The 27,173-nt window shown below is 40.6% G+C and overlaps 1 pseudogene; it reads right to left on the reverse strand.

Annotated features, from left to right (window-relative positions):
* Positions 1-23,580: 23,580 nt before the first annotated feature.
* On the reverse strand, positions 23,581-26,639 carry LOC127061024 (uncharacterized; annotated as a pseudogene).
* Between the last annotated feature and the right edge of the window lie 534 nt (positions 26,640-27,173).

The raw sequence follows: 27,173 nt of genomic DNA on the forward strand, positions 1-27,173 counted from the left end.
CCCCCAAACAACGAGCTGTGAAGGGGCACTGACCTTCTGCCTAACAAAGGGCACAGTCCTGCAATGCCAGCCATCACCCAGAGCCTCTGCAGGGCCCTGTGAACAGTGAGAGGACCCCACATGCCACATAATTTTTACTGTTGTTTTATGTCTTCTCTTTGGTTAGAGATCTCATTTATTTTGTAATATATCCTATATACTGCATTTGTGACTATAATCACTACTTTCTTTTGTAGTCAAAGGCAATTCCCTTTACTGTTTTAGAGCTTCAAAAGCATAAAGTAATTTGGTGAGATACCAGATGTCTTTGTAGAGAACAGTCCCAAACAGACCCAATTCTGTCACTTTGGCAAATGATGTCTTCTTCACCAGTCATCATTTTGCTGAATTTGTTGAAGCACTTTTTGTTCTCATTGTTTTCTTCCCGTATCTTTTTAGGCCATATGCTCTTGCAAGTTTTTTTGTTAATGTATAATTTAATTTTTAAATCTGATTCAAGAGTACAAGCATTTTTTAGTCTCAGACCATAACCAGTGTTAGCTTTCTTAGAGACATCAGGCGATGAGAAGGGGGTGTGCACTCTACCCTTTTAGTGGGTGGGCCGCAGATGTTTTCTCTTGACTTTATGAGGATGTCTTGAGTGGTGTTCTTCCACATTATCACTTACTGCCTAGTAAGGATGTGTTAAAGGAACCACTTCACATTTTGTCCTTTCCTTTTTTTTTTTTTTTTTTTTTACTTCCCTGTCTAGCCTTTTAAAGCCTGCTTCCAAGCTGGCTTTAAATAGATGTCTGATTCCAAAACTAAATAGCTAAAAATTATTTTCCTCTGTTCTGCAGAATGCTAGTGGGGTTTAATGCTAAGTGCAAAAAAGGAAAAAAAAACAAAATTTCCAGAACTATTTGAGAGGTTTAAAGAGCTGCTGACATGGCAGCTCTGTATAGCTTTTGTCCAGAAGCCTGAGAGGGTCCTTTGTTGCTAGGTGGCAAGGTTCATCAAGCAAAGCTGTATTGGAAGAGCCTGTAAATCTGCTTAAAGCATGGAGGAAATAGTTATTTCATTCTGCTGTTATTAGATAGCTTTATCATATTTTTATTGAAAGCTCATAATGACATATGAGCTTCCAGCATAATGACAATTGCCCAGTGCTCCTTACTATTTGCATTATACTGTAACAGGACTTGACCCTTCAATACACACTAAAACAACAAACTGCAGAATCTCAATGTCTACTTCAGGGCAACCTAAAAGCACATCAAGTTAAAAAGAAAAGAGTTATTGTTTTCACACCAAGAGATCCAAAAAGGTCTGAAGACAGAAGTTTTTCTGGTAATCCTCAATTATACAAAACCTCTTGCAACATGGAAACTGAAGCAATGGTAAGAAAATATGCTTCAAAAAGCCTGAAAGGAAAGAGGAAACTTGGAGAAGATGGAATCATAAAATACTTTATGGACTAAGGAGGGAAAAAAGTGCTGAATATTCCTTTTTTTAGAAATCTTGGTTGGACATGAGGCAATTGATTCAGTTCTTTTCTCCCTGCAATATCTGGCCATTCCCTACATTCCATGGATTAGCACTCCTTTTTGTAGCCTTGGAAGCTCCACATTCACGTAACAATGACTGAATGCAAAGCAGGACATGTTCAGTGGAAATAGAATTTTTTTTTTAATTTATCTACCACTGGCCTGGTTTGTGTTCTCAAAAGATTGTTGTTTCTTTCACTGTCAGATATGTGCAGAAAACTTTTGCTCTCCTTTTGTCTCTTCTTGTTATTCACTATCTCCCTTTTTCCTGCTTTAAATTTATTTTCTCTTTTTGAAAATTGCTGTTTAATCATCAACCATCTAGATACAAAATAAATAATCACTCCTCCAAAAGTTGCCCTGAAAATTATCTAGATTAATTCTGTAAGTCATAACTGTAAAAAGATCCAACACTGAAAAACTCACCTACAAAATTTAATTCCCTAAAGTTAGGAGATGAGTAAATATTGAGTGTGGAGGATATAGAAAGGCAGCATGAACAAAAATAGCCCCATCTTATATTATTGCTATAACATATAACATATTAAATAAGATATCATATATACAATATATATCATTGTATAGAGAAGAAAATATATAACATGTATAATTATATATAATTGTGTACATAAGCATATAAATTAAATATGTGATATAACATATGTGAAATAACATCATTTTTTTCCTTCTGAAATTAAGCTGAAAGATCTCATGCGCAGGAAAAGGACACACTTTTAGCTAACTGTTCTTGATCCTAACTTTTCCCCTGTCTTGGGAACCATTTCGGTGGTTTTATTGCACAAAGTTTTTCATTTGCTTCTGGTTCATTACACAGATCTACACAGCCTCAACTGCCAGAGTAAGTTATAGTAACAGTAGTAACTACTATACACTAATTTTGAAATATATACAACTTTCAGAAATAATGCTGAGAAAGGATAGAAAGCATGGGTTTTCATTAAGGTAGCTGTCAGATATTATAAAATTATAGTATGGTCTGGTTTGGAAGGGACCTTAAAGGTCATCTAGTTCCAGTCCCCCTGCCATGGACAGGGACACCTTTCACTAGTTTGTCTTGCTAAGAGCTCCATCCAGCCTGGCCTTGAAAACTTCTACAGGGATGGAGCATTCGCAATTTCTCTGGGCAACCTGTTCCAGTGCTTCACCACCCTCACAGTAAGGGATTTTTTACTAATATCCAATCTAAACCTGCTCTCTTTCAGTTTGAAGCCATCCCTCCTCGTCCTGTCACTACATGCTCTTGTAAAGTCTCTCTCTGTTTTTCTTGTAGGCTCCCTTCACGTACTGGAAGGCTGAGATTAGGTCACCCCAAAGCCTTCTCTTCTCCAGGCTGAACAATCCCAATTCTCTCAGCCTTTCCTCACAGGAGAGGTGCTCCATCCCTTTGATCAACTTGGTGGCCTCCCCTGGACTCTCTCCATCAGTTCCATGTCCTTCCTGTGCTGGCACCCCAGAGCTGGATGCAGCCCTGCAGGTGGGGTCTCAGCAGGGCAGAGCAGAGCAGAGGGGCAGAATCCCCTCCCTGGCCCTGCTGGCCGTGCTGCTTTGGATGCAGCCCAGGACACCTTTGGCTTTCTGGGCTGGGAGTGCTCATGGCTGGGTCATGTCCAGCCTCTCACCAGCACCCTCAAGTCCTTCTCCCCAGGGCTGCTCTCCATCTGTTCATCCCACAGACTGTGTTGGAACCAGGGGCTGCTCCAACCCAGGTGCAGCACCTTGCACTTGGTCTTCTTAAACCTCATGAGATTGCCATGGGCCCAGAACTCGAGCTTGTCCAGGTCCTTCTGGATGGCATCTTGTCTTTTAGATGTAGCAACAGCACCACTCGGCTTGGTATCATCAGCAAATTTCCTGAGGTAACACTTAACCCATTTTCTGTGTCATTAATGAAGATTTTAAATAATGCTGCCCTAATAAGGACCTGCGAGGGACCCTGCTTATCACTGATGTCCATCAGTACTCTGAGCCATTGAGCACTACCCTTTGGATGTGACCATCCAACCCTAAAAGGCTGCCCTCAGGGGCAAAGATGTGGAATAGAGCTGTCAGATCATGAAGGAATTAATCCATAGAGCACAAAAACTAGCAATCCCCAGGAGTAAAAAATGATGCAAGGAAGGCAGGAGACTGGCATTGTTGAGCAGGAAACTGCTGGTCAAATGAAAGGGAATGTAGACAGTGGAAACAAGAATAGGTGACCTCAGAAGCATATAAAGTTCAGTTTTATGTAGGGATGGAGTGAGGAAGGCCAAGGCAAAGCTGTAACTGAACCTATCAAGGGATGAAAAGAATAGCAAGAGGTCTCCTACAGATACATTAAGCAAACCACAAAGGTCAGATAAGGAGTATCCCCCTGATAAACAATGCTGGAAAACTAGTAACAAGGGATGAGGAGAAGGCTGAAGTAATCAACAATATTTTTGCCTCAGTCCTCGCTGGCAAACTCTTTTCTCATGTCTCTCAAGTGAATGTACAGCAGGATGTACAGCAGGACTGAGGGAGCAAAGTCCCTCCCACTGTAAATAAAGATCAGGTTTGTGACCATCTGAAGAACCTGAATGTATATAAATCCATGGAACCTGATGAGATACATTCCAGAGTCCTGAGCAATTGTGCTGATGTAGTTGCCAAGCCAGTCTCCATGACATTTGAAAAGTCATGACAGTCATGTGTGGTCCCAGGGGACTGGAAAAGGGGAAATGTTGTACCCATCTTTATAAGGGGTAGAAACAAGGACCCTGGTAACTACCACCCTGTCAGCCTCCCCTCTGTGCCTGGGAAGATTCTGGAACAGATCCTCCTAGAAGCTGTGCAAAGGCACAGGGAGAACAGGGAGATGACTTGAGACACTCAGCATGACTTCCTCAAAGACAAGTCTTCCTGACCAACCCAGTGGTCTATGATGGAGTGGTTGCATTAGTAGACAGGGGAAAGGCTACAGGTGCCATTTAACTGGACTTCTGTTAAGTTTTTGAAACAGTCCTGACAACACCCTTCTCTCTAAATGGAAGAGAGATGGATTTGGTGACTGAACTGTTGAAGGGATAAGAGGTTGCATGGTCACATCCAGAGGGTAGTGGTCAATAGCTCTATCAAGAGATAGATATACCAATGGCTTATATAAAGAAATATGCTTTTTATCTGCTGGTTAAATGTATGTAACAGCATCATCACATAGAATAAAATAGGTATACATAAAAATACATACTTTCAAATAGAATTTGAAAGGAGGAATATTGTCTGTCCTCATTCAAGATTTGTTATATTAAAACATAAGATTATATTGCAAAGGGATCCTAAAGCCTGAAGAACACAAAATTTTTGAGATAAAACATCTCCCAGGCACTCTAAGGAAGCAAGACACCCAGAGAGCTACTATAATTGGCACTGCTGCTGAACAGCGAGGTATCCCCTCTGAATGCCTGTGCACTTTGACCAGAAGACCAACCAGAGGCAACTGTCAGAGGCAGAAAATGTTCTCATATGACTTGCATTGCCAGATCTGTTCCAGAGCTATACTGGGTAAGATTGGACCAAGTCAAGAAATTGAATTAATTCTGTAACTATTTAGTGCATAATTACATTATTACTTTAGTTCTCCTGTTCACCATTCCATCATTACTAATTTAATGACTTTTGACATTTTTACGCAATATATATTTGTCATGGTTTAGAAATTATATTCCCCTATTTAGTATTCCCACTGAAGCAGTCAAAACCATGCACTGCTCACTCACTACCCTTCTCCTCCACCTCCCTGTGTGGGTGGCTGGAGAGGAGAATTGGAGGTACAAAGGGTAAAGATCACAGGCTGAGAAAAGCACCATTTACTGGAAACAGCAAATGAAATAGGAAAACAAACAATAACAGTGACAATATTAATAATAGCGTGTGAGAGACCAACCATTCAAACAGGATTTCTCACCACACAGAGACCACCCAATAATACCCCACTACCACTGAGGGATTTCTCACCACACAGAGACCACCCAATAATACCCCACTACCACTGAGGGATTTCTCACCACACAGAGACCACCCAATAATACCCCACTACCACCGAGTCACCCAAACCAGAAGGACCCCTTCCTTTCCATCTGAGAAAATGATGTGAGGTGGTACAGAATAACTTTCATGTCCTAGCCATACTTCCTCCTGGCTATTGCAAAAATTAACCCTGTCCTGGCCAGAACGAGGACAATATTGAATTCTTATTTTCTTATTTCTAATAGCACGTGTCTGTGCAACATAAAATGACCTTGCTCTGACGCGGAATTTTTTTCATACTTTCTGAGATTTCCTGTCAGGGTAATACATTGACCATTTTAGACTTCTAGACACAACTTCCTATCAAAAAGAGAACTAAAACATCATTAAATTGAGCTGGTCCTTCTGATTTTTTCTTGCAGAGCAGCTGCTCCACCACATGACTGTTTCAGTCACGCAGTCTCTGAGTTTTTCCTAAGTCCACTAGATACTTCTTACAATGCAGAAAAGTGCAATGGAAATTGTACCTGCAGCCCCATTTAGATTTAGATTTAGAAGTAATCAGATGTGTTCTGACCTGTTTTCAGCATCCTGGTGATTGTCAACATCCAACTGTGTTTTCAGCTTCTAAAGCACAACTGGCTGATAGAGTTATTAGTGACGACTCCCAGAACTCCCTTTTGAGCTGTAAGTTTGAGTTAAGCATTATAATACACTTGCCTTAGTGTATTTTGCCTTCAGAGTAGAATAATTTTTTTAGCCAAATTTTCCTATGCTTCCTTGGTCAAAAATAATAAGCTCCCATGAACATCTATTTTGAAAAGAAATACCTGTTCTGTGGTAGTCTTCATCTTTGGCCTATACTTTATGAAAAGCCATTTGTTTGAGTTCAGTGGTAGTGGTTTTTCAGAGAGAAGAAAAGGACAAAATGACAACAAAGATGCTTTTTAATATGGAATCACTTTTTTTCATATAAAACATATAATAACAAATTTTCTGTTTATTAGCTGTCTTCCAGGGAAGATTTACCTTCTTTTTATTTACAGAGGATTTTAATACTGCACTGGATGCTGTTCTAGAGGTCATGCAACATTCATCTAACATGTCTTAACTATTAAAGGAGCCTGAAATAACACTGTTTTGGCAAGATGAGGCAGTTGGGATGAAGTAAAAAAAACTATAGCAAAATTTTAATATTATTGTTTAAAAGCCTTGGAGGAGTGAAGTTTTTCAGAAGTAAGAGCTGGCATTATTCTATAGAATCCAAACTAAAAACTGAAGAAAAACTAGATAGGGAGATTTTGTCTATTACAGTAAAAAACTCACTTGATTCACTAAAGGTTCTGCACTACTGCTTGAACTTTCTCAAGGGGATAGTCATATAGAAAATTGGAAGACTGGGAATTTAGCAATAAACTGAAATGTATATATGGTTGATAGCATTTAGAAAACACCAAGAAAAACATCCAATTTTCCCAGAAAAGTAATATTTTCGAGAACTGTAGGCAAGGACAATCCCACTTTCACAGCAGTGATATATTTAATTACCAAAATATTTGGCCAACGCAAAAAAAACCCCAAAGCTCTGGCACCCAGCCAATCTTAGGCTCATTGTTTGAAAAACATTAAAGGACAAAATCCAGCATCACATTCAGTTCCTGTGGAGGTAGGAGCAGACATGGAATGAAGGAGGGGGAGTGTAGAAATAAAAGACTTCAAGTATAGAAATAGGAATAGGAGTAAATAGAATAAAGTGTCCTTGTTTCTAAGCTTGTATTTATTTGATGGTCCTTTAGAATTGCCTAAACAGATATTTTTTTATCAGGAAATAGGGTTTTTTTCCCCTTGGCTTTCACCTCCAATAATGTCATAATCTGGAAGTATATTGTTCTTTTCTCACTCATTTTTCCCCTGTTCTGCTCCATGCCATTTCATGGCCTTTTTCCCCTGCTTTTAGCTTATTCAGCTTTAACACCCAGTTTCAGTTTTGTCTAGAGAAGTCATAAATAAATCTTTATACTGCCAGAGAAAAATATCAAAGCAGAATCCAGTCAAGTACAATCCCTATTACAAATACAAGCTGGGCAGAGAATGGATCAAGACTAGCCTTGCCAAGAAGGACTTGGGGGTGCTGGTGAATGAGGAGCTGCACATGACCCAGCAATGTGCACTTGCAGCCCAGAGCAAGCAGCCATGTCTATCCCTTCCAACCCAAATGATTTTATGATTCTGTAATTCTAGGAATGGCATTTCTGTGTGTTCTCCACCATGTGTTAACTGCTGAATAGAAATCCATTGTGTGAAAAACCTTTTGGTGTATTTTATGTAATGTTATTAATAGATTGCTTTCTTTAAATTACTGAGCACCAATATGTTGCAAATTCAGATCTCCAACTTGCAAGGAGAACCAGCACAATACTACAGGTACAAACTACACTGACATTGTTTCTGATGCAGTTTGAAGTTTAATGACATGATGATGCTGGAATTTTTAGTCATTATTTAAATTATTTCGTTGTTGGATATAGTGCCAGCTCATTTTACACTACCCCATGAAAAGTCTAACAAAGGCTCAAGTTTTAGTCCACTTGGCACTTGGACTATTGCACCCATGGTGCAAGTGTTTTGTTGACATTGGCTGACTGCTGGACACCCACCCAACCCAGGTGCTCTTTCACTACTCTTACATACAACAAGGGAAGATAAAATAAGATTGAAGAGCTCATAGGCTGAGATAAAGACAGAGTGACAGCTTACTAATTATTATCATAGCTAAAACAGAATCGACTTGGGAAAGATTAATTTTCTTCATGGTAACAATCAAAGACAATCCTCAAGTTCACTCCTTCATCCCCAGCTTCCCTTCCTCCTCCCACATCAAGTTGCATGAGGCACTACTAGTGCCTGTATGATTATTGGGAAAATGTAAGTCATACAAGATTCTCAGTCTTGAAAGGTTTTGAAGTTTCTGAAAATTATACACAAATTCAAAGATATAGTTTCTAATTGGCCATTGTTCTGGTTCTGGCCAGGACAGGATTAAATTTTGTGGTAGCTAGGAGGAGCATGGCTAGGACAAAGAGGTTATTCTCTATGATCTGATATCATTAATGGGGCAGGGTGAAGGGGCTCTCTTCTGGCAAGATGGGGTTTCTAGCAGTTGAGAAAATGTAGCAGAAGCCCCCTTGCGTTGTTAATTTTCATGAGGTCTGCAGTGAGCATTTCTGCATGTGAATCACTCTCTTTTGTATACTTCTATTATTAATATTGTTGCTGTTACCATTTGTTCTCTTATCTCATTGCTGTTAATTGTTCTTAACCCATGATCTTTGTCTTTTGTGCCTCCAGTTGGATGGAAGGAAAGGAAAAAGCATATGTTTTTCTTTTTTTTAGTGGGAATACTAAATTCAGGAATACCACCTCTAAGCCAGGACTGCCATATATCTTTAAAGATAACTTATTACCTATATAACAGAGGCAAATGGATATCTGCTGGAACAGCATCCCCAGAGACAGTATAGAGCAATTGATAGTGAAAGTCAATACTGCCCACTCTATTTCTAGCCAGGTCAGAGGAGACAAATAGAGTGAATGAAACATATACAAAGTTAACAGCAGTAGCAGGCTGATTTGTTATATAATATCTTTTTGGACAATGAGTTACATACCATTGCTATCACAGTTACAAAAGATCATGTTACCCCAAAGATTACAAGAAGATAATATCCTGCACTGAGTAGTAAATAGAATCTATATTAATTTCTCAAGTGATGGTTTCATTAATTGGAAAAAGGAAAAAAAAAAAAAAGAAAAAAGAAGAGTGAGAAAAAGCAAAGCTAGAGCTGGGAAGATGCATGTAGAGATGTGCAAGTGTGCAATCCTGAGAAAAGTGGGAAAGAACAGTAAGGCAGGAATGAACCAAAGCACCTGAAAAGTGGTTTGAATGCAATGGCTCTTGTCATGAGTAAGTAGATAACAACATGAAATCATTCCACTGTCAAAACATGACATCCTTGTGAAGACTACACTGGCGCTGTTTGACCCAAGATCAAATGTTCTCCTCTGACACATTTCAAAAACTCCAAGAGAAGGCATGCTTGTTTGGAACCATATTTCCTTAACAATCTTCCATTATATTTCAGTCTTTCTTTACAGGTAGGTTTTCTTTCTAACTTTAGATTTTACTAAAATAACTAATTGACAGAGTAGCATTCAAATTTGTGGAAAATCAACAATTTCAGTATGGAGGATGATGTGGGGGTTTTTTAGGGTGGTAATAATAACCATTCAACTTTTATTTTCTTTTCATGTCTGGTAATGAGAGATATTCTTTTCTTGACTCAAATTGATCAAAGTTATTATCCATGTAGATGAGGCTACTGTAATTTACAGTACAGAGAAAATGCCTTTCTGTACTACCAAAATTGAAATGCAAGCACTGAACAAAGTCACTGTGCTCAACTGTCTTCACACATTTTCTTGAACAGCAGAAAGATGCTGAATTGGGGGTTTTAGACCATATTTGGCTAATATAGATCTATTGATCAAAGTTACTATCTAGATTCCAAGAAAACTATTGATCAAAGTAACTATCTAGGTTCCAAAGTAATTATCTAGGTTCCAAGTTGTGATAAAATACCTTAGAAATGGATTCTAAAGACAGGGACCTGGGGCAGAGAGTCTGATCAATTCATGTGCCCCCTGCATGGTGAATAAAGAGCCTAGGAGAGACACATTAGGCTGGAACATCAAAAAAGTCCCTGACCAGTCAAGCAGCTGGATTCTAGATTCTGCTTCCAGCAGTGGAACCAAAAATGGTTTCCTGTAAATTTGAGCTCCATGTACTTATGAAGGTGGTTACACTGAATCCCAAAAGGATTGCACAAAGCTTAGTAATTTGCTTTGGGAGTGGAAAGTGTGAGTTCAAATCCTGGGTCAGAGTCTGCAGCTAGTAGCTCTTTTCTCAGTGGTTTTTTTTTTCTTTTTGTAACTAAGAACATGGGATGTGTATCTTCCAACAAAGGCATGCACATAACCTGTGACTCCGTGTTAGATTTGATATTAAAACATTGGCATTCCCTGTCAAGCAGGAGAATGCCGGTTATCACAGAAGAATTAACTCGACTCTGTACAGAAATTTGTCTGATCCAAAAATTTGAAGGAGGAGGGGGTGGCCTCACTTTGGCAGCCTAAAAAGTGAATTTTTAGCAGAACTATTATCAAAACTTCGGTCTCAGAGAAGATGCATACGAACTTGAAAAAGGCTGTTTTGCAATGATTTTAAGTGTAAAAACAAAGGATAAGAAGGAGGAGCCTCTTGCTAGCCCAGTCTGTGTCGGTAAGCTCCACATGCCTGATGTGGATTAGGTGGCTCCCGCTCTGCGCGGGCAGGGGTGAGCAGCATCCCCCCATGGTCCCCCCACTGGTGGGGGTGGGGAGGAGAGCTGCGACCGCCGTCTCTGCCCCGCGCGGCACTGGTGACAGACGCAGAGACAGCGCAAGGGCCGCCGCAGCCCCCGACAGCCCCGACGGCAGTGACCAGGGCGGAGAAGGGGCAAGGCCCGGCTTGGCTAGGGGAGCACGGTCCGGCTGGCGCTCAGCCGAGGGACCACCCCGCGGAACAGCCTGCATTGAAAGTGAGCCTGTGCTTCCCACACAGATAGCTCCTCAGAGGATGAAACCGAAGGCAAAGCTGCTGCAGCCACTGCAGTGAGAAGGAAAAGGAGGAAAGCAGCCCGAGAGGCTACAGAAGCACCCGATCCAGTAGCAAAACATACCAGATCTAAATAGGAGGAATCAGAAAGGGAGGAGTCTGCCATACAAGCACCTTAAGGCTGAGCTATTGGGAATCAAGGAATGATTTACATATAAACACTGTTTTCTCTGCAACACTGGAAAGCCTCAATTGAACGATAGAGATACAATCCAGAGAAGGTAGCTAATCTTGTTAACAGGGCTATTAAGACACAAAACCCAGACTGGAGTGATCTGAATGTAATGCGAGACACATTATTAGATGAAACAGAAAAAGAGATGGTTGATAAGGCTGTTATATCTGCTACAGAGACTGGAAATTACAGCTGGAAATCTTCAAGGGCCAGTTAACAATATTTTTCCCTTTACCTGACTAAGGGTGAGACTCTTATGTGGCAGAACAAATGGCAAAGTTAAAATGTTATCAGAATTGGATAGTACTTGGCCTAAAACATGCCATTCCTAAAGCAGTGACTTGGTCCAAATTATACGAAGGCACAAACCCCCCCCCCATCCCCAGAAATAAAACCCCTACAGACTTCTTGAGTAGGCTCAAAGAGGCTGCATGAAAATACACAAATCTGGACCTTATGGCACCTGCAGAGCAAACCCACCTGCCAATCTGCAGGTGACATAAAGAATAAACGGTCAAAGATGGGTGAGATGCATGACATAGGTAAATTGTTGAATACAGCCTGGAAGGTATATCAAAATAGAGATTCAACAGACAGAGACAGAGCCACCAGAATAGAAGGGGTGATCAGGGAGAGTCATCTAATGTATTGGAAAGGAGTACTCCTCCACCAGACAAAGATCAATGGGCTATTTGCAAGAAAAAGGGAAGTTGGGAGAACGGGTAGCTGATGCAGGCAAAAAGGATACCCCCAGTACCTGAATTAGCTGTGAATGGGAACTGATGGGGACTGAAGGGACTATCCCACCCAGCAGAACCTTAAGTTATAGGTGAGCTGGGGAAAGAGGATGCTGAATTTCTGGTACATATGGGGGAACATATTCTTTGTTAAAAACTTTTAAAAGGAAACTGAGTGAAGATACTATAAATGTGATTGTTGCCACAGGGCCTCCACAAGATCAGTGAAACAAGGCCTTTCTTCTGACCTTTAAAATTAGGAAAACACTGGGTGGCTTACCAATCCCTTTATATGCCAAACTCCCCAAAGCCATTATTAGGTTGGGATTTACTGTAGAAATTAGAAGCATAAATCACATTTTCTAAAGAAGGTAGGAGTGAAAGTTATAATTCCAAAACTAAATTTGTCAAAGCAGCTGTTATTTTCTTACAGGAGAATTATGGCAAAATTCCCAAAGTTGAAGATGCTGTAATTCCAATAGTGTGGGCCAATGATTTTCCTGGGACATGCAAAAGAACTGAGCATGTGAGTATTACAGTCAAATTAGGGGCTACACTGGAAAGGCAGAAACAACACACTTTGAAGTTAGAAGGCCATAGGGGATTAGAATCTATAACTGAGAAGTTCATTAAATCTGGGTTATTAGTGGAATATGAAACATGTCCATCCTTCCAATAAAGAAGCCAAAATGGTAAGAGTTATTGGTTAGCGCAGGATTGAAAACAAATTAACAAAAAAACAGAAGATATAAACTCAAGTGGTAGCAAACCCCTACATTTTTTTTGACCATACTGACAGATTAAGGGGGTTCACTGTTTAGATCTCAAGGATGCCTTTTCCTCTATTCCTGTGCATAAGAATAAACAAGAACTCTTTCCTTTTGAGTGAGATTATCCTGAGACAGGGAGGAAAACCCAGCTCACCTAGATGGTTCTACCCCAGGGATTCAAAAACAGCCCAACAATATTTGGAAACCAGTTGGCAAAGGAACTGGAGGATTGGAGAAGACAAGAACTAGGAGGGGTTATTCTTTAATATGTTGATGATATCTGAATTGCAGCTAGAACATGAGGTTACTGCATCCAACTCACTGTAAGTCTTTTGAACTTTCTGGAACTGAGTATAGAGTCTTGAAAGAGAAGGCACAGGTTGCCAGGGAAACAGTTGTCTGCTTGGGGCTAGAAATCTTCCATGCACATCAACAACTCAGCAGAGAACAGAAAGAAGACATCTGTCATCTTCCAGAGCCCCACACTGTGAGAGAGATGCAAGCCTTCCTGGGAATGGTAGGTTGGTGCTGCTTATTGATACCAAATTATGTACTACTAGTAAAACCTCTATATGAAGCTCTTAAGGCAGCTGAGAAGGGAACTATCATGTGGACAGAGAACACAAGGGCTGCATTTAAACAGCTGAAGTGTTCCTTGATGTCATCCCCAGCTCTGGGGCTGCCAGACTTAACTAAGCCTTTTTGAATTCGTTACATATGAGCAACTGAATGTTGCTCTGAGGATACTAGTGCAACACCTTGGAGATCAACAAAAGGCTGTGGCCTACTTTTCAAAACAGCTAGACAATGTTAGTCAGGGGTGGCCCGGGTGTTTGAAAGGTGTGGCAGCTACTGTCATCCTGATACAAGAAGCCCATAAAATCACCCTTGGGCAGCATGAATTCAAGTATGCTTCCCAGACAGTGATCACTGTACTGGAGCAAAAGGGGGATGCTGGCTATCTCCTAGCAGAATGCTTAAGGATCACTCTCTGTTGTTGGAATGGGATGATGTTACCCTAAAAACAACATCTGTTGTAAATCCTGCAATATTTTTGTTATCCACATTTATTTACATCATGCCTGAGCATGACTGTTCACAGCCAACAGAAGAGGCCTATTCCAGCAGACCAGACATGAAGGACATGTCTCTGGAGAATCCAGACTGGGAACTGTATACAGATGGAAGTAGCTTCATGAGAAATGGTAAGCAAATGACAGGCTATGCAGTAACAACCATGAATAAGGCGATTGAGGCAAAGACCTTGCCATCAGAAGGCCAAACTCGTTGCATTGACTAGAGCCCTAGAACTGAGTGCGGGAAAGAAGATGAATACATGTACAGATTCCAAATATGTCCTTAGTGTTGTTGTGTTGTTGACATTCCAAATATGTCCTTGCCCATGGACCCCTTTGAGAGGAGAGAGGGCTACTAACTGCTCAAGGTAACAAAATTAAGTGTGAATTAAGAGTATTTAGAAGCTTTCAGAGATAGCAATTACGCATTGCAGAGGTCATCAAAAAAGGAAAACAAGTCCCCAGCTGGGAAATTGCTTTGCTGATGAAACCGTGACTCAGGGTTGGCCCCACGATTTGCATGGGATTTTAGTCCAAAATGTATCCAAAGCTCTTAATAAAAACAATTACTGGATTTATACTCAATTGCCACCTTTCAATGGGGGTAGTAACTGGCCACTGATTGGCATTTTAATGGAAGCAAACTGTACAAGAAGGTGGTAACAAGTCAATAAGACTCTTCTGCCTCCTGTACCCCTGAGCAGCCTTATAGATCATAGTAATGATACAATTCCTTGTGCAGTTAAAAATGCCACAAGAAAGGCAATTCTGCCTTCATACTGCCATAAGACCAGATTCATGGAAAAAATAAGCCCAAGAACTGTGAGGAAAAATGGAATTGACGTTATGGGGACTAGTTCTACCACTGGGGACAGAGTGGTATTGGATATGTGACAATAAGGCCTGGAAAATCCTGCCCATAGATAAAGCTCAGGTTTTTGCCCTTGGGGCTGTAACCCCAGATAACAATATCTGATCAAATTGAAGATCCAGAAGGGAAGAGGAAAAGATTTGTTAGTCCCCACACTGAATGTTGTTGAATGTTTCCATACTATATTTAGAACTCTCATTCCCTCTTTCAGAATAGTTGAGCTGGAAAGGGCAGTTATAAACATCTCAGCCATTATTGAACATACTGAATGGCAGAGTGTAGACGCAATTTCAGCCTTACAGGAAGAAATCCATGGTATGTCTCATGTTTATGCAGAACACAATGGCTCTCAATTTCATACTGGCTGCACAATATGGGCTATTATTAATACCACTTGTTGTTATGTGGACCAGAGAGGAAGAAGTAAGAAGGATTTGGCTGACATTTGGAAGCAGACTCAAATTTTACATAAACTAGCTTTCAGAAATAACACCTTAAACTTTGACTATATCTTCAGCACCCTTACCTCATGGTTACCAAACAGGGTCTGGATAAAAGAAGTGTTCATAATAGTTGTAGTTATAATTGGCATCTGTATAACCACAATAACTAGTGAGATAGCCAGTTGTGTAAACTGGTGCTGTGGTTAAACACAGAGTAGAGAATAGAAAAGATAGAGTCTTGTTAGTCTCTAAAAAAGCGGGGAAATAATGCCATATTGATTTTTGCAACTTTTTTATATTTTCAGTATTCTTTACACAAATGTTTGTAGCTCTATAGTCTACTATTGTAACTTAACTTCAGTATTTTCCTAGGCAGAAGGACAAAACACATTTCAAGACCCCAGTGCTAACTTGGCTCTCCTTAGAAACCAAGATTGAGACCAGCTCTTCAAGACATATTTTTTACAGAGTTTAGGCCTCATCTGAGGGGGAGGATTTAGAAGGTACTAGAGCATGGGGGCATGACTTCACCGGGTGTGCATCTAGTTGGGGATTCTTGCCAGAAATGCTTATTTGGAAAGTTTACAAAAATTGTACATGCATTACGCAGAGCCTGCATCTTCAGCATTTTCCAGCTGATGAATTGAGTACCTAAGGATCCTTTTATAAAGGATAACCCCTTTTTATCACCCTGTGTCTGGCTTATATTTCTAGGACCGGAGAATAAGGCATCAGTAGGTGCTAAATGGATAGGCAGAAGCAAAATAGATCTCAGATATTCACTGAGGAAACAATGTCCTGAATCAAACAAGTCATATTTGTTTAGTAACAAGGGAACTGATAACTGATGGTGACCTTTTACTAAAGTGGTGCGTGTAAATGTGGAATGAGTTATACTCTTCTGGGAAGCATGGCTGAGGTTTTCTCCAAACTGAGTTCTCCTTTCTATGTGGTCTACATGAATAGATGGAAGGATTTGATACAGCAGAGGGAAAAAGAGAAATTCTGTGGTTGAAATACCCGTATTAGCACACAGGGCTTTGCATTTGAATTTGTCTTACAACTACTGCCCATTAGGACTGGAATCCCAATGGTTTGGACACTAAATAGAATTACAGAAAAAACAATATTTACTCCTAAACTGTTTATGCTTGTAGTCTATCCATATGTATGACAAAACAGATCTGGTACTAAAGTATAAAAATATGCAACATTGTCCCTTTGGGAGCCTTCTCAGGAACCCCTGGCCAGGCCTGAGTCGGCAGACACCAGGGAAGCAAACCCAACACGGCCGACCGCGGGGAGACACTTTCTCCTGCCCCAAGGGTGCTGAGGGCAGCTCGGCCAGTTGCCTTAGCAGCAGAAGAAACACTAGAGACATCGATGCAAGAAAGGGCCGACTTTTAGCAGGGGTTAATCCAAGGTTCTATTCAGGAGCTCTTCAGAGCTCCTACACCTCAGGGGGCCTCCTGCCGAGAGCCCCGGGAGTTTTGCCAAGGTTCCATTTAAAGGGAGGTGGAAACCAAAAGTAGATAACATTTTACCAACCAATAAATGACCCTAAGGGATGGGTACTGGGGGATAGACATTTAGGACGGCAGCGTATAAAACAAGTCTCAGGGGGCTGACTCCTGGCCTCTGGCTAATCACTCAACATCTTGAACCAAAGCTTCTAGATGAAGAGGATGGGATGCTGAGTGATTGACAGAGCCTCAGGGTGGGGATTTGGGGATGATCTCATCAAGGGAGAGGAACTCAATAGGTAAAGGGAAAGGGGGTACAGTCTGGGGTAAACTATTTGGGAAAACTTCAGGGATACAAAAACCAAACTACTTCAAAGTATTACAAAGTATAAAAACACACCACAACACAACATGAACAAAGCAGTCAAACAAAACAATGGAGACAAAATGGGAATGTAACACATTGAACAAACAGTAGGATCTACATTTATAACATAGAATTCTAGCAACAAATAATACTCTCAGGTCACTGCTAGAACTGGTTCTTCTCAGCATGGTCAGCTGTTTGAAGTATTATATCCAATGTAAGCCTCCATGCAGGACTTGATAAATTTTTTGTGACGACCATGGAGCTGTTTTATCCAATTCATAAAGGAAAAGACAGAGCAATAGTAATCATTAAAGTGAAAGAAGATTAATTGAGCATGTAAACAGCAGGAAAAAAGAATTAAAACTGCAGTTAAATTGAACTTCCCTTGATCACAGAATCAATTAGATTAATTAATCGTCTGAGATTATCAAATCCAAGTTTTGACCAGACACCACCCTGTCAAGTAGATCATGACACAAAGTGCCCCATCCAGTCTTCTCTTAAACACCTCCAGGGATGGATGACTCCACAGCTCCACAGCCTCTCCAGGCAGCTTCAACCAGTGCTTAACAGCTCTTTCTGTGAAGAAGTTATTCCTACTGTCCAGTCTGAACCTCCCCTGGTGCATGTTTCAGATTGTCCTCTCATCCTAGTTGCTTGGGGTCAACCTCACTTGGCAACAGCTTCCTTTCAGGTAGTTTTAGTAACTGACAAGGTCACCCTGAGTCTCCTTTTCTCCAGGCTAAGCAACCCCAGATCCCTCAGCTGCTCCTCCAATTACTTACCTCTAGACTCTTCACTAGCTTCATTGCCCTTCTCTAGACAATGAAGGGAACAGAAAAATTGTGAATTATCTGAGAGTAAAAACAAATGTCTTTATGAACCTTGGAGTGCTGTCTCTCTAATGAGACCACAGAGTGGCATCAAAAATCAATCATTTTGGTTTACTGGTTTATTTTCTCATGAACTATCACAAAAGAGCAATGTGATCCTTGAAAAGAGCGCAGGTAGATAGTGTATTGGGATCCTTCCGGAAGACATTAAACTTGAGGAGCTGGTGATCTTGAAAGGGTCACATTTCTCCTATTGGAACTTGCACTTAAGAATTACATGTTATTAATATGATTTGTAAATTACAACATTTGGGAAAGATAAACTGTATAGGGATCTAGGGAGGGAATGCATTGATCCTGACAGGGAGACAGCTGTACACTGCAACAAACATGGGACAGTGCAGGCAGCTGCCCGCAGGCAGCTTCTGCTCAGCACTGCCATGATACCTCCTGCATGGATTTGCCCTTATACAGACCTGTTTTCTTATAAGGAAGTTAAAGATGACCTCAAAGGACTGAAAGGGTGAGTTTCTTTCCCCAGACAGGATCTGCTCTGGGCAGTGTGCCATGGGAAAATCCTTTGGGGCACTGTTCAATGCTGCATGGAGTGCCCATCACCTGAGGAGATGTAAGATGTTACTATCAGATGTTACTATCTATACCCCTCTTCTCAGTCTGTCTTTTTGAAGTAACTTTATTAATCCACTTGTTGGGCCAGTCTCCGGAAATCTAGAAAGACCCCTGCACCAAGCTGACTTTCACCTCACCCCACACCTCCATGTGGAACAGATGGTATTTGGTGTTACCAGGCCAAAGAAATAGAGGTTTGCTTAACTACTTTTTGGAAATCATAATGGTAAGAAAGAAAAATTATTTCATTAGAAGAATTTTGAACTGCCTAGGGAAACTCAGGGAGAAGTATCAATACATATATGATACACTAGAGAGAATTTTTTTTTTTTTGTTACAATACTACCACCTTAATGTCACCTGTAAAGAGCCTCTTTATGACAATGAAGAGGCTCTTTACAGGAGCAGAGACTCTTTATGACAATGGGTATAACAAGATTTGAAATAATCAGCACATTAATAATTTTCAGTTGTTAAAATAATGAAAGCACATAACTCCAAATAAAGCTCAGCCTTTGTGCAAAGTAAGGCTTTTTTTTCTGGAAAAAATTAGGACTTATTTAACAAAGAAATAATAACAAACAGATAAAATGTGCTTTGATCATGAGCACTGATGATGAATTCAGAAACTATACATTATAGACAAATATGGCTATTATGAGATTAAACACTTTCAGTGAAAAGTGTTTGTAATGTCAATCAGTACATAGCTCAGAATTTTAGTTCTTAAAGTACTCTTTGTAACTTCCAATGGTAATAATGTAAAGGAACTCAAAAAGTAGATTTACAAGTAGTAATTAAAAATTGCAGTGGAAGTTCCCAAATCACTTAGCTGAACAAATAACAGCTTTTTGAGAGCTATCTGGCAAAGTAAATTAAATTACTCATTTGTATGAATTTGCCAATATTTAATAAGTTCTATGATCCACCAATTTCATGTAAAGGGAACAAGATTAAGTGTATGCATACACGAACACTAAATCATGTATTGTTAAATTTCTCTTCTATCTGACTGATATTTTACCCATCAAAACAAAATTCAGGTTTTCAATCTTTTGAATGGAAAGAACAGTAGGGGGAGCTCAAAGCTTTTTTTCTTTTCATGTAAATCTAAGACTTGTGACTAGTTTCTTAGCAGAAGCAGGTATTAATGACAAAAGTTTTCCCTCAAAAATACAAGAGGTTTGAATATCCTATATAATTCAAAATACAGCTATTACTCTCATTATCCAAACTAAAACTTAACCATTGTTTTTACTGAAAATTTCCTAGTCTCTTCAAAGTCTCAGTTCTGTTGAACACTCTTTGTTTTGGAGTAAAAAAAAAAAAATATCTTTTTTCAATCTCCTTAAATATATAACCATCAGAACAAAACAAAAATTTCTGAGGATTTTTATTTAGATTCTCTGTAAGGCAATGCAAACCCACAATTCAAAATAGCAGTCCCATAGAAATACAGTATCCTGACAGCCTGCCTCACAATTATACCCATACCATGGTAATACATGTGTTTTATCCAAACTGGTATTCAAACAATTTTAGCACTCCATCAAATTCTATATATGCCCAAAACAGAACTTTTTAAGTGTTGAAAAGTCTCTTTTCTCTCTCTCTTAGGACAAATGTTATCCTTTTCCCAACTAAAGAATTTCCATAATTCCCTTAAATATTATTATAGATTCACCAATCTTCCTTAAGAGTATAGAGCACTATCTAAATTCCATGTTAACTGCAGGAGAATTTGACTAATAACAGCAGTCACTGCACTGCTGCTATTAGCTCTGCATCTCAGGCATGAGAGTTATTTCTATTTCTGCCCAAATTCAAGTTCACAAATAATCCCACACTGATTGAAGAAACACACTATCTGGCTATCTGAGGTTATAGTTATATAAGCTGAGGTTATAGGTAAAACTAAAGTTATGCAACTGTAATTATAGTTATAAAACGAGGCTTACAATTCAACACACATTTATATTTCAGTATGTAACTGAGTGCCTTGATCCCTGCTCAATACTTCCTAAAGTATTAAATGGAAGGCAATTATTATGCTATCTTCCAACTCAGTTTTTTCCATTACTTGAAATACTTCTGTGGAAATACTACTTTCATTAAGTATTTGTGATGGCTTTATATAAGACTTAATAAGGACCATTTTTTCTAAGTACCACAAGCTTTTCTAATAGATTTTCATGTAAAGAAAGAAAGATATTTCCCTTATTCTTGTACTTCCACTTAGAGGAAAACACTGATCACCTGTTGTCTTAAGATCCTTCTCTGCATTCACTTTAAAATCATAAATACTTGAAACATGATGGGCTTCTGCTATAATGTTTTTAAATGATATATATCAATAAAAAGAACTTAATTGCTCATCTGAAAACACAGTTGACTAGATCATAACGTTTATCCTTATGTCACTTATCCTGCACACATTTGCTTATGATTTTCATTAGAAGATTTGGTAGTAATGTACAAAATATATTGATGCTCCTATTAATACAAGACATGAAGCATATGCAAAGTACAGAATTTATTCCTAAAGCTTCTAAATTCTTGCATTTAATTTGTGTACAAATTGCATATTGAAAAGATAATTTTATGAACTACTATTACATGCAAGTGGATATTTATTTTCTATTCATTTTCACTGGAAAACTTATTTTCACTTTACATACTAAACTTTGGCGCAAGATAGTGGAAAGTATTGAAGATTGCTTTGATTTTAGATTAGTCTTCCATTTTAAAATTATGGGCAATGAGATAGTTCTCCGTGGTCCTTCTAGTGATGTACTTTGGATTGCAAGTAAATAACCTCCGCTGACGCACTCTTTGGATGATGGAAAGATTTATAAATAATACTTTTCCATGAAATACTGAAAGAACTACCTCTGTCTGGGAGGTGTGTAACTCTTGCCTCCCTGTCAAGCAACACAGTGAGAACTAGGAGGGGAATGAGGGCCTATCAGTTCATGCTTTCTAATAGTTAGACTATTCTGAAATTCTGGTTTTTCCTTACAAACTGGAAGAGTCACACAATTACAATGTGTATGTTAAATATCTTAAAGGAAGCTCACGGTCTGACACTACTGTGTATGATAATGAAAAACAATTCCATTGCTTTTCAATGGTGCAATTCCATTGAAAACGATGGAGTTACTATGCTATGAAACTTTTATGAAATCAGAATTCGGAAGCATATATCCAAGAATAGACTGTAGAGTAAGAGTAAAAGCTAGAATAGAATGTTTAAGGTCTTAGATAAATAATCCAAACATACAACACCATTAACTTAGCAGAGCATGAGAAGTTCCACTGATGGCAAATGAACTAGACATTCTACAAAGTCTCTCTAGGTTACTAAATAGATGTGATTATATATATGAATAACTTACTTTGGACTTGCACAAAAATAAGAAACCCATAAAGAATAAAAGCTGCCTTGTTAAAAATTCAATAAGATGAAAGAAAAATGAGCTTGAATGTGACAAACATAATAAATGCACATGAAAGGCATTTTGACACAAAAAATAGTATTTCTATGATGCCAAAATATGAATTCATAATTTATGTCATGGAGGTGGAAAACTAGTATCCCCCATACTATCTTATGGGCTGAACACCTAATCACTGGCTTTGCTGAAACTTGTGTGAGGAGATTTTAACCTTTATAACTGTCAAATAATAAAAATACAAATAAACCTGGATCCACAATTGGCATCCATTTCATGGTAAAAGCACAACAACAGGACAAAAGTAATCAGAGAAACAGCTCGAGCCAATACTGAAGACTTAAGTATTCCTTTTCAGTGGGTGGCCATATTTCTGTAGTATCAGCTCATACTCCACCAATTTATTAATATAATTTGTGTCATGTGGCTATGTCAAGCGTGGTGAAATTTTTTGCTTTGTTTTGGGTTTTTGGTTTTTTTCAGGGTTTAAAAAAAATCAGAAATTTATGATCCTGTTCCACCAGACTTGTGCAGAACAATACAGGAGCAACTGGCTCATGCAGGTGATCCAGCAGCTAATTCCCACAGAAGTGGTGGTCTGGATCACACTGTGCTTACCAGACATTTTCCATGAACAGGATTGAAGGGTCAACCGAAACTTTGTGAAAGACAATGCAAATCCTTAAACTAACAGCAAACTCTGGGAAAATACCCAGTCAAGCAAGCAAGCAAGCAAGGAACCAACCAACAAACCCTAACGACCAAAAAAATTCCCACCCAACACAATACGGCAGGATCAGTTCCGCACACAGTTAAGGAGCCAAATCAGGCGGCTGGCAGCCTATCCAGCTGGAGCGGGCGGCGGCCGTGCGCGCCGGCGAGGAGCGCTGCGGGCAGAACGCTGGCTCCTGATGCGGCGTGCTCAGCTGGGGTGCGCGTCCCGCACGGCGCTGTGCGTGGGGGCACGGCGGGGCTGTCACACGCGCTGCTCTGCACATCGCCCCTCTTCTGCTGCTGGGGCAAAATAATGTTAAGAGATGAGTCTGCAGAACAAAAGTGTTTCAGAAAATACTTGAGGTTTTTCAGATAGGTCATCCATAAGAACTTCGACATACAATAGGTAGAAGGAAAGAAGTTTCCAAAATTCCACGTAAATCAGGTGAAAAAATAGGGGGTTAACTCTTCCCTAGTCATTAGTCTGTATCTTAGCACCTTGGCGGGCACCTTTTGCTTTGAAATAAGTAGCACTGAGAAACATTCAGAAGATAAGTTGTCAAAATTACATACACTGGAACAAATCGATATCTGTTGAAGGAAATTGAAAATATTGGATGTTATTCATTTAACCGCAGAGAACACCTGATACCTTTTATTTGGTTTTTTTCCCACTTAAAAAAACCAAAACGAACCAAACAAAAACCAACCAGCTGGGAAAAAATAACCCAAACAAAACTCACCCCCCCCCCCCCGCCCCGCCCCGCAACCCCAACCAAACAGAGGAAAAAACCCAAAACAACAACAACAGCAACAAAAGTACCCCAACCCAAACAAAACCAGTAGACAAAAACCTGATTAGGAGGGCATACTGGAAAGATAATTTGCTCAAATCAGACACAGTGACAGCATCTAAATTTACTGGAAACATTCACAAACAAGACTGGGATGTACTTCTGCATAGCACTGTACAAATATCTTCTTAATGTACAATGGCAACCAAAAAGCACTCACAAGATATCCCAGTGGTTAAGATGGGAGGCTTACTAATTATGAAAATCCTATGATGTTGCTATTCAAAATCTTGTGTTTTACTGTCATGTGAGTACTAAGTTCAGATACCATTTGGAACCTGTCAAAACACCAAAGAAAATCTTTCTTAGGCAGAAAAGACAGACTAAAGTGACAATTAATATCTTTAGGCATATGGAAGAAATTGAAAACTGGGATAGATTATGGGATAGATAGTGCAAAGAATGTTAAGGACATGATTAAACATAGCAGCAGTTTCCAAATCTTTACTGTCTGAGTAAGACACAAGGTGTTTTATACCATCTTTTCTCCCTCTGTCAGTCTCACTTTTAATTTCCTGTGGCAGTAAGCAACATCAAAACGTCTCACAGGCAATGGGTTGCTATGAGCCATGCACTGGAGACTAGCTATAGGGAGGCTTATCAGGAAGTATCTGTCCGGGATTAGGTAACAGTATGGATAGTATCTGTGGATAATAATTATGTGCATAGGCAATAAAGACTTCTGTCATTTACTGATAGTTGTTATTAGGATAAAATATTTATAAAGGATGTTTCACATTTCAAAACAAAAGCCAACCATTATGGAATTGAGGTCTGAAAAGAAATTTCCTCATAGGTTTATTATCATGTAATTATCCATAATGGGATTCTTCTGACTTCCACTAAGTCATGAAGCAAATGAATAAAACAGTGTATAATGGCTATCTGCTGATGCCATATTCAGGACTAGATGGCTCATCCATTAAAAATTTGAAGTTATTTATTCTGAAAATATTTGAAATCCAGTTATATCAATAGAATTGGTACATGCAGGTTACAGTTTTGGTCTATCTACAGGGTGTCTTGTCTCATTAAAAATGCAAAATTAAATTACAGTTCTGCATTTGAGGTATACACTGTGTTCATGCCTTTTATACCAAGCACATAAAACAGTCAAGAAAGTTTAGTCCAACTTCTCCTACTGACTTCTTCCAACTTCTTCTACAGACTATTACAGTTTTGATTAGAACAGTGTGCCCTCAGTTTTGGAGAGGATACTGATTCAGTTTACCTAAAGGTTGGAAACTCATTGACCTGTTCCTAACCTTTTTTCAAGATGTGGTTCCTGGAGATGATTGCTGTGGATTTGGGCACAATGTACAAAACATCCAGCAAGTACTTCTTGTGAGCTTTACCACACTCACATTACTCTTCTGGACTCTGGCACTTAGAAGAGAACCCAAGTATTTATCTCAAAAACCCTAATAATTTTTTTTTTAAGTAACCTCCCCCTCTTTTTTGTTACTTGTTGTCTCTGTAATTCGGTGTTGGCACTTTAGAAATCTTAATTTCATGTAATATTAAAACATCTGGGACAAGTGCACAATACAGTTCAATACATAGATACACTTCTATAATGCAGGTTTTAAAAGAGAGACTATGCTTTGAGTGAAATATAATCTATTCTTAGTAACTGAAAGGAAGGAAGAAGTAAGGAGAATTACTCAATTTTGACTAAAAGTCATTGACTGGAATAAAGAAAAAAGATTCCAAGTTGTATCAATCATTTTTTTACACTATATATACCAGTACAATACAGATCTACATGAAAAGATGCATTTTTTAATAAGTAATGGGTTTTTAATGCTCTATAAATTGATTGAATGTATTATTTTCTTGATTGTTTTATTATCTTTTTTTGTTTATTTTTAATTCCCTCATTGTCTTACTCTTTATAGTAGACCTTACTTAAATAATTTTGTGGGTACATATGGAAGCTTTTAGGAAAGAGCACATGAATTTCAAAACAGGTGTCAGCAGGTGCTGGCGAGGTATCAGACATGGAGCTAGAAGATAGAGAAGGGTGTGCCTTTCTACCCATTCCCTAGGCTAGTACCAGATTTACAATTTGGCAACATTCCTAGATACAAGTAGCTTAAAATGGAGGTGGCCAAAGGAAGTGCAGGTGTGGGAATTCTGTGAGGACTTTATGAATTCACAAAAACTAGAAGGTGCATCAGTGCGTTCTGTTCGATTGTATGCCATCACCCTGAGGGCTACCGAATGCTACATGGGGACAGCTTTCCAGGGACTGGGCCTGAGGCAGGGGCTAGGACGTGGGGCGAGTAGAACTCACCGCAGCCGAGTATCGGCCTCACCAGTGGCGTTCCGTGGGCTGTCCCAGCGCGTTCGTGCCGAACGCACGGCTTTGCCTTCCGAGCAGAGTCAGGGCGCTAAACCTTCCGGGTGCCTGACAGTGTGCCTGTATCCCGCTCTGCCTTCCCATTCCGGCCAAAGGTGGAAAAGGCATTTTCGGCTCCTTACTTCTTCCTTCCTTTCAGCTGGCCACATTTTCCGCCAGTCCCTGCCAACCCAACTTATCTCTCCTAGGATGGGAACGGAATAAAAATGTGTGCCCACGACTAAAAACAAAGGAATCGAAAGCAAACAAGGAGTTAGGGAAGGCGCTGCCCGGCAGGACAAACCGGAGCAGGCACAGCTCCTCGCAGCCATTTCGAGTGAGAATCCGTTCAATCTCTTCCCGCACCTCCTCCTCTGCCCTCCTCCTCCGCCGCCGCCGCAGGGCGGGCGGCGCGGCCCTGGGGGGCGGCACAGCGCGGGCGGGGGCTCGGCTGCCCCGGCCGCTCGCCCCCACCGCGCAGCGGGGCGGAGAGAAAGCGGGAGCGGCGGCGGGAGACGGGCCGCCATATTCCTGCCGCACCACGCCCGCGGCGCCCAACCATTTAAAAGCCAGTGGAGCTCGACCCCTGCTAGTGCACTCGTTTCCCTTTCCGCTGCTCTGTCGGCAACGCGGGCAGGGCCGAACCGAAGGGAGCTGAACAAGCGGCAGGTCTCTAATAGCCAGCTCCGCTTACTCTCACCACCACCCCCGCCTCCTTCCTGGAAGGGCCAGCGGCCGAGGCGGCGGGGAGGAGGAGCGGCCGCGGGGAAGCTCTTCCTGCCGGGCAGCGGCGGTCTCGCCCACTCCGCAGGAGCCGGGCTCCCGCTCTGGGGGCGGGGAGCGTCGGGGAGATGTGTGCGTGTGCGGGGCGGGGGAGGGATTAGCGGGCATTAGCGCTTCCACGGGGGTGGGGTGGTCGCGTCGGAGGGCGGCGGGGGTGTCCGCGGCCGCCAGGGACACTCGGGGACCGCGCAGGCTGCGGGCGGCGGCGAGGGAAGGGGAGCAGCGGGACGAGGGGCAGCTCGGCTGGGTAGCGCTGCTGCTGGTGCCGCGGTGGATGTTTCCATGTTGCTCGGTGCATGATTTAGAGAAGAGGAGGAGTTGGCAGCGGCGGGTGTCAGCGGCAGGGAGCGGGGATCCGCGCCGCCAGCGGCCCTACCTTTCTTCTTGCCCCTCTGTGGCATCGAGGCTGCTCTG

This window comes from Serinus canaria, chromosome Z (assembly GCF_022539315.1).
Source record: "Serinus canaria isolate serCan28SL12 chromosome Z, serCan2020, whole genome shotgun sequence".
Lineage (NCBI taxonomy): Eukaryota > Metazoa > Chordata > Aves > Passeriformes > Fringillidae > Serinus > Serinus canaria.